Genomic DNA, 9312 nt, shown 5'->3' on the forward strand with positions numbered 1-9312 from the left:
GGGAAACAAAGAAATCTGTGGAATACAACACAGGTATAAACAAGGCACATTGCATAAAGAGGCATCTTGCAATAAGAAAAACCTGTTTTCATTTCATAACACAGATTTTTGCTGAGGTCAAGCTGCTCAAGATTGGAAAGCAATTGGCTTGATTCTCTACAGTGCAGGTTCTTTGGACGCTCCAGTGCACTCTCGGACTTCTGGTGACTCCCAGAGGCAGTGTGTTCTCATGGGGACTTTTGATTCAGACCTCTGATGACTCCAGAGGTGATGTGTTCTCATGATGATTTTTGATTTTAACTTCTGATGACTCCCAGAGGCGGCATGTTCTCACGGGGACTTTTGACTCTGGGTTCAGCTACCCACTGGATCTCTCCCTTGTTCACGGTGCACTGACCACTCCCCACTCATTTCTGCACTGTGCTGAGCAAGCTATGGACACGGGTCCCCTTTCTCCCATATACCCCACAAGGTGTTTGTGTGGGCTGGCTTTCCTGCAGGCTGTGGTGGGGGACATCTTCTATAGCTCCAAAGTTTTGAGCCAGGTGTGGTGACACACACCTGTCATCTTAGAACTCAGGAGGCTGAAGAGGGATTGCTGTGAGGTCAAGGTCGATCTGGGCTATGCAGAAAGACCCTGTCCCTGGCTGAGCAGACGACTCAGTTATCAACTGCTAGCCATTCAATCATGAAGGGCCCTAGTTTGAACTGCCCACACCTGACCTCCTAGGGTTCCCGTGGAAGGTGGGGTTCATAAAGTCAGCCCGCAGCACACACCGTGGAAGGTGGGAAGCAGAGACAGGAGAATCCTCAGAAACCTCAGGTCAGCTAGCCCGGTACACAACAGCAATCTCAGAGCACATGCAGACAACCACACTCACGCACATCACACACACACACAAAAGAAAAAAAAACATTGTCTAAAAAAGAAAAATGTTTAACTCTGCTTCCTGTCAAAACTCTCCTCTCTCCCCAGCTCCCTTGACCTCATCCCCAATTCGTTGATCTTATTATGCCAAACCACTTCATGACCCTCTTTTCTTGACCTCAGACCTACTTTTACCTTTCAAAGCCTGGCTAACAAGCCATCACACACTAGATCATCCAAACTAAGACATTAAGAGTGGCAGTGGTCTAATAACTCCACAGGGCTGACGGGAAGGCAGCTAGATCACATGACTTGCCTTCCACCTTGCTGCAGCCTAGAGCCGTCTGTTCCATGCTTGCCAGTTCAACACAGGGAGGGCATGGAGGCTTAGATGCCCCTGCTTCCTGCATTCTCCCCTCTGTAATCTGATCTGTAGGTGGAACAGAATCAGTAAGCACTGTGCGCCCGATACCCTCCTTAGAAGACAGGGCAGTCTCCTTCATCGCTGGTTTTGTTGTTGAAATGGTTAAATTCAAGATTGTCCAGCCTTGGCGTGCAGGGGTTACAAACTGCAGCACCATGCCCACATGGGCATTGGTTTTAAATTAAAGTTGTTCTGCTTTATTCTTTGATGTGGGACAATGGTCTTGTACTCTGTAAAGATTTGTTACTTGTGCTGGTTTAATAAAATGCTGATTGGCCAGTAGCTAGACAGGAAGTATAGGTGGGGCAACAAGAGCAGGAGAATTCTGGGAAGAGGAAAGGCTCAGTGTACAGTTGTTACCCAGATGCAGAGGAAGTAAGAGGAGAATGCCTCGTTGATAAAAGGTACCAAGCCACGTGGCTAACACAGACAAAAATTATGGGTTAATGCAAGATGTAAAAGTTAGTTAATAAGAAGTCTGAGCTAATAGGCCAACCAGTTTATAATCAATGTAAGCCTCTGTGTGTTTCTTTGGGGCAGAACGGCTGCGGGACTGGATGGGACAGAAACCTCTGTCAACAATTCTTCTTCCATTTGTTACTTCCCAGCATTATTTGGTGATAGGTCTAATTTAATCTCTCTCTGCCCATTAAGAGCTCTCATGAATAGGACATGCTGCAGAGAACTCTATAGGAAGAGAAGCTGGCTGCTTTACTTCTGCAACAGGCTGGGATGGTGTCAGGTGGTGTAACGGCTTAAACGAATGCAGACAGATTGTAAAAATATATATATCTATAGCTTTAATGTAGAAATAGACTTACAGAACCACCATTCCTGCGGAGACCAGGAAAGCAGAAGCAACGGCTGGGAGCACGCTCGTCAAATTTATAGGCAGACATTAGCCCGAGGCGAACACGCCCCCCAAGGGGTGGGACTTATCCCTACATCTCCCCTTTTTGTCTAAATAAGACAGAACCAAACCAAATACAACTATATACAATAACAACAAATAATAAATATAACAAACAATATTGAGAACAAAATTTTTGCTAAACATTCTATCTCAAGGAGTTCAAATAATGTAGAGAGTAACTACAATTATATAATCTTCAACTCCGTCAAAGATCTGAGAAGGGAATAAACACTACTCAACAAACGAGATATATCCAAAATGTGCAACAATTGACAGAGACAACTGACTACCTGGGCAATCACCCAAAGTCTCGTTTGCAATGTTGAGCCAACCAATTTTGGCTAAGGCCTAACATAACTGACATACCATTATTAAAGGCAAGGAACTTTTCAAAACCATCTTACCCTGTCTTGGCAGGATATGACAGTCCTGTTTTATCCATTGATGCACGCTCTGTATCTCTGTCAGTGGCTGAGGTATGGGCATTTCTTTGCCCAAAGGCCAGTTCTGCCAAATAGAAAGGCTCCAGATGGAGTGTCTTTGGTGCTCAACATTCTCTCGGGAATAGAGCGGTGTTGCCAGGAGCAATTGTGTCTCACTATCACGAAACTCTGAGTTAGATTAAAGGCCATTTTCTACAGCTCTTTGAAGAGGTCGAAGATTATCTATCTATACTGAGTATAATCTCTATATATCTAGAGAACCTGATTAGTCTAATTATAAATGACAAACTTAGATGACTATTTATCTATATAATTCTCAATACCTATCTAACTTAAAGACTAAGACAATAAACAACTGTGTAACAAATGAGGATAATGACCTCCAAATATAAACACTGTACAAATATATATTGCAATATGGTAAATATATATCAATACACAAACATTATATAAGTATCTTAATCAGAGGTAGAAATGTACACTGCAATATGGTAAATATATACAATATATATCAATACAATATAATCAATACATAAAAAATGTTTTAAACAGAGGTAGAAACATACATGCATACAATAGTAAATATAATTTAACTTTGTATCAGTATACAAGAATCGATACCAATATATTTGTCTAAAAGCAGTAACTCACAATTATAAATTTATTATCCCATCATCCCCTCTTTTTTTTTCCAAAATGATCCCTGAGCTTATAAAATTCCTCCCCCAACCTCCCAACCCCTAAATGATGTCCCTAAACCCAGGGGTAAACTTTACTGGGAGAGGGGACGTCGTCCTCTAGAATTACTTCCAGCTGTCATAAGGGCGTCGTTCTTTCTGGGGGATCCTGTGAAAGTAAAATGATGGTTAAATTTCAAGATCAATGTCTTTTAAAATTGCAAATAGTCTCTGAGTATTTTGTGGAGGTCTGGCCAGAATGTTGTACAAGATGTGCACCATTTCAGCTAACCAAGTTGGGATCGTCCTGTGCAGCTGGTATCCAAAACAGGTCTTGTAGTAGCGCTATTAGTATCATGACGTCATATCAACCAGGTAGAGTTGTTGTTGTGGGGCCCCATCTTCTTCCTGGAAACTTCAAATGTCACTTCAGGAAAAACTCATTGTTCATTGTGAAAAACTTAAACATTAGTCATATAGACATATATAGACATACATATATATATTCAATGAAAGGCATGATAGATATATTCAATGAAAAGTATGATAGATATGAAGAAAAGCAAAGATGTTTTCTAAACTCATATTTCTTTCTGTCCCATATCATGGCTCTTGACATGAGACAGAAACTCCAGAAACTCTGGGTTTTTCTCTTACTAACAGGCTTGGAATTGGAGAGGGACTGAGCCAGAGTCCAACTTCAAAACCAGCTCTACATATTTATAAAGAAATGTTTAATAAGACATATATATATATAGAGAGAGAGAGAGAGAAATTAATACTTACAAAATGTGTCCATCCATCAGTAATTAAATATTCAGGGTCCCTTAATTTCTTTGAAGATGAGTATTTTCCTGTGGAGATAAGAAAAGAACCCTGCCTCCAACCTATCTGTATTTCTTACCATCAGTATGCTCGCCATCCTTATGAAAGAATTGTTATTTAGCTTTTCCAAGTGGCTTCTCTTTTTCAAACTGAACCTTTATTAATTTTGACGGTATCCACAATTTCTCCTCACCTGTGGAGATAAGAGCAAAACCCCTTCCCCAACGTAGCACATCTCCTGGCTTCCATTGTGAGGTCAGCACATCCTTGAAATAAACTGGTTGATTTAGTTCAGTAGACTTTTCCATTATCCAATGTCTTTCTGCAGCTGTTGTTCCCTTCTCATTAGAGTTGAGAAAATTCAAGGTTAACAAAGCATTATGTAACCTATTTCTGGGGGTGTTTTCCACACCTTTCTGTTTGTTCAACATATCCTTTATAGTTCGATTTGATCTTTCTATGACTGCTTGACCTGTAGGATTGTATGGTATACCTGTAACATGCTTGATATTGTAATAATCAAAAAACCGTTTCATTTTCCTAGAAACATAAGCAGGACCATTATCCATCTTTATTTGTGTAGGTATACCCATGATAGCCATGACTTCTAATAAATGAGTGATTACTGAATCAGCTTTTTTTGAACTTAAAGCAGTTGCCCACTGAAAGCCTGAATAAGTGTCAATGGTGTGATGAACATATTTTAATTTGCCAAATTCTGCAAAGTAGAACACATCCATCTGCCAGATTTCATTCCTTTGGGTGCCCTTTGGATTAGCCCCTGCAGGCAGTGGCATTTGGTTATAGAAAGAGCAAGTAGGGCATTTCTTTACCATCTCCTTAGCTTGTTGCCATGTAATTGAAAATTCTTTCTTCAAACCTTTGCTATTAACATGATGTTTTTTTAATGAAATTCAGAGGCTTGTAGCACACTGTCAATCAATAATTGATCAATTTCTGCATTACCTTGTGTTAGAGGACCTGGCAGACCCGTATGGGATCGGATGTGTGTTATATACATAGGGCAAAGCCTGTTCCTGATCAAATCTTGAACCTGGAGAAACAATGAGGTTAGTTCTGTATCATCAGGTATAAATTCAGCAGTTTCAATATGCAAAATAACTCTTTCTGCATATTGTGAATCAGTGACTATATTAATAGGTTCATTAAAATCCCTTAGCACCATAAGAATGGCATATAATTCTGCCTTCTGGACAGAATTATAAGAACTTTGTTCCACCTTACCCAAGTCTTCTGATTTGTAACCTGCCTTCCCTGATTTATTGGCATCACTATAGAATGTACGGGCTCCAGTTATTGGAGCATCACGGACGATTCGAGGAAGAATCCAAGAAGTTCTCTTTATGAAGTTAAGCCTCTTGCTTTTTGGATAGTTGTTATTAATGTCTCCCAAAAAATTAGCACAAGCTCTTTGCCATGGTTCATTATCTTCCCATAATTTCTTTAGTTCATCAGCAGTGAAAGGCACTATAATTTCTGCTGGGTCTATGCCTGCTAGTTGACGAAGTCTCAGCTTGCCTTTTATAATTAACTCAGAGACTTTCTCCACATAAGTTTTCAGTTTCTTACTTGGTTTATGTGGTAAAAAGATCCATTCCAAAATAATATCATCTCTCTGCATTAAAATTCCTGTAGGAGAAATTTTTGATGGTAGTATGACGAGAATACAATCGAGCACTGGATTCACCCTGTCCACATGTGCCTGTTGTAATTTTTCCTCAATCATTGTCAGTTCCTTTTCTGCTTCAGCTGTTAATTCTCTGGGACTGTTTAAATCTTTATCACCATCCAAGGTTTTGTTCAAATGAATTATTAGTTCAGGTGTTATTCCAATAGCTGGTCGTAGACTGGAAATGTCTCCTAACAGTCTTTGAAAGTCATTAAGAGTCCGTAGGCGATCTCTCCTAATTTGTCCTTTTTGTGTCTTAATTTTTTGCAAACCTATTTTATAACCTAAGTAATTAACAGAATCTCCCTTCTGAATCTTTTCAGGAGCGATTTGCAATCCCCATATAGGTAAAAGTATCTTTATTTCTTCAAACAGTCTGTTCAAGGTATCCATGTTTGAATCAGATAACAAAATGTCGTCCATGTAATGGTATACTATAGATTTGGAAATTTCTTGCGTATTATTTGCAATGGTTGGTTCACAAAATATTGGCACAGGGAGGGGCTATTTAACATACCCTGGGGGAGGACGGTCCAGTGGTATCTCCTCGAAGGTTGAGAATTGTTATAAGTAGGCACTATGAAGGCAAATTTTTCTCTATCTTCTTTTTGCAAAGGTATAGTGAAAAAACAATCCTTTAAATCAATAACTATGAGAGGCCATCCTTTTGATAATAAAGAGGGCAAAGGAATTCCAGATTGCAGAGGGCCCATAGGTTGAATAACCTTGTTGATGGCCCTGAGATCTGTCACCATTCTCCATTTACCTGATTTTTTCTTAACCACAAATACAGGAAAATTCCAAGGGCTGGTAGATTCTTCTATATGTCCAGCATCTAATTGTTCTTGTACCAGCTGTTCTAAAGCCTGTAACTTTTCCTCAGCTAAAGGCCATTGCTTTGTCCATATTGGTTTCTCAGTCAACCATTTTAGAGGCAAGGCTGTTGGTATCTCTGAAGGGACATCAATTGCTTGTTCTTGTACAGCCCAGATGGCCGGTTTTCTCCGTTTGTAATATCTTTTAATATTATTCTCAGAAATATAGGCTCTAGAAGTAGCAGGAATGTTAATTTCGGTATTCCATTGTTGTAATAGGTCACAACCCCATAAATTCATTGCGATATTGGCTACATATGGCCTTAATTTTCCTATTTGTCCCTCTGGCCCTATACATTCAACCCATCTCGTGCTCTGCCTAACTCGAGATAGGGTTCCAATTCCCAGGAGCTGAACATTTACATTCTGAAGAGGCCAACACGGATGCCAAGATTCTGGGGTAATGATACTTACATTAGCACCTGTGTCCAGCAGGCCAGTAATAAAAATGCCATTTACACACACTCTCAGTTTAGGTCTTTGATCATTTATAGAAGTTTGCCAAAACACACGTAACTTATCTTCTGATCATTATTGCTTGTAACAGTAGGCATGGGGCTCCCTAATTGTCCTGATGAGGCACGTTCTCTGCAGAAACTGGAAATGACTGAACCATGTTTGCCATGGGGGCCTGTGAGGCCCCCCCTCTCACGTTTCCCGTCTGTATCAGGTTGCCTTGTCTATCTCTTGTAGACCTGCATTCATTCGTCCAATGTCTGCCTTTTCCACATCTTCTACATAAACCTGAAGGCTGAGTCCTCCTATTCCTGTTATTTCTAGAAGATGCATTATTATTATTATTATTATTATTATTATTATTTCTGAAAATCCATTGTCTACAATTCCTTTTCATATGACCCATTTTGCCACAATTAAAACATTTGGTATTCTGGTGTCTCCTTTTACCATTGGAAATTGCTTCTTCTACCCATGCTTCAGTGCCATAATCAAATGTATCAACATTGAGTGTATGCAAGACCCATTCTTCCAAGGGCACTGATCTGAGCTTTAAAGGGCCCAAAATCCTTTTGCATTCCACATTTGCATTTTCATAAGCCAAAGACTCAATCATTATACGTCTTGCTTCTGGGTCAGATATCCCTATTTGTACAGCCTTAGTTAATCTTTGTAAAAAGTCACTAAAGGTTCTCTCTGACCTTGTTTAACTCTGACAAATGATTCCATTCTCTGTCCTGGGTCTTGTACCCTGTCCCAAGCCCTTAAGGCTGCTGTAGTACACATGGATAGTGTGTTTTCATCCAAATTAGCTTGTTCCTGAGGGTCAGAAAAGAGCCCTTCACCTAGAATTTGATCTAGGGAAATGTCAATTCCCTTCGCTTTTTCCTGCTGTTCTAAGAGTCTAGCCTCTTGCCTGAATAAGCATTTCCATTTCAATTGCGGTCCACTCTCAAGTACCGCAGAGCTCAGCTGGAGCCAGTCCGAGGGGGTTGCTCTGCTTGTCGTGGCCCAAGATCTTAGCATCTCTTCAACAAAAGAGGCTTGCATCCCAAAAGTCATGACAGCCTGTTTTATTTCCTTGAGATCATTCATACGGACAGGCTCCCATGTATCCTCCTTGATGACCCTAGGGTTTCTGGAACCAATCACCTTCTCTGTTATTATTACTGGAAAGGCAGGTAGAGCTGTAGGTAGAGCTTTGTGGAAATTGTCCCGGAGAGATTTATCCATAGATGTAGTTAAAATTTGCCTTTCTACCCTTTGCTCTTCTTCATCAGAATTTAGAAATTCCTCAATCTTTTAAATTCTATTCACCATTGCCTTCTGCAATGTCTGAATCTCCTGTCCAGAATTATGTTCCAAAGCCTTCATTGAGGATTCTAAAGTATGAAGTTTGTCCGTTAGAGATAACATCTCATCTTTGGACATAATTTTTATGGCATAAACCGTGCCTTCTTGTATTGACAATCTTTCCACCAATTTGTCATAAGCTTTAGACAAAATCCGATTGTCACATTCAGCAGTTTTGATTCTCTCAGTTAATGTTTCATTTCCTACAGAAAGGGACTGAATCTTATGGTCCAAATCAGCTGTTCCCTCTTCCATAGTAATGAATTTCTCCTTAATATCAGCCACTAATGTTTCAGTTCCTACAGAAAGGGACTGAAGCTTATGATTCAAATCAGCTGTTCCCTCTTCCATAGTAATGAATTTCTCCTTAATATCAGCCACTAATGTTTCAGTTCCTACAGAAAGGGACTGAAGCTTACGATCCAGATCAGCTGTTCCCTCTTCCATAGTAATGAATTTCTCCTTAACATCAGCCTGGAGAACTTCAAACTGATTCTCAATTGTTTTTAAGCGTTCAATCTCTGCCTTAAGAATCCTGGATTCGTCTCGTAAAGACTTTATCATATTTCTATTATCAAACCATTTAGTGCCAATGAAAACTACGAATCCCAGAAGGATCCATAGATGTGGGGTGATAGACACCTCTTGTAAAATCTCCCACATGGTACAATTAAAAAAAACTGTTAAATTCTTGAATACTAACGTGTTCAGACATTTTATTTATAAAAGAAAATTTTTTTAACTGCAATGATCGGTTCCTGCCAGTGGTGGTCTCTGTGTTTTTGGAG

The sequence above is a fragment of the Microtus oregoni genome, unplaced genomic scaffold (genome assembly GCF_018167655.1).
Source record: "Microtus oregoni isolate MIOR12 unplaced genomic scaffold, Mior012 000003F_ref0000135, whole genome shotgun sequence".
NCBI classification, from domain to species: Eukaryota; Metazoa; Chordata; class Mammalia; order Rodentia; family Cricetidae; genus Microtus; species Microtus oregoni.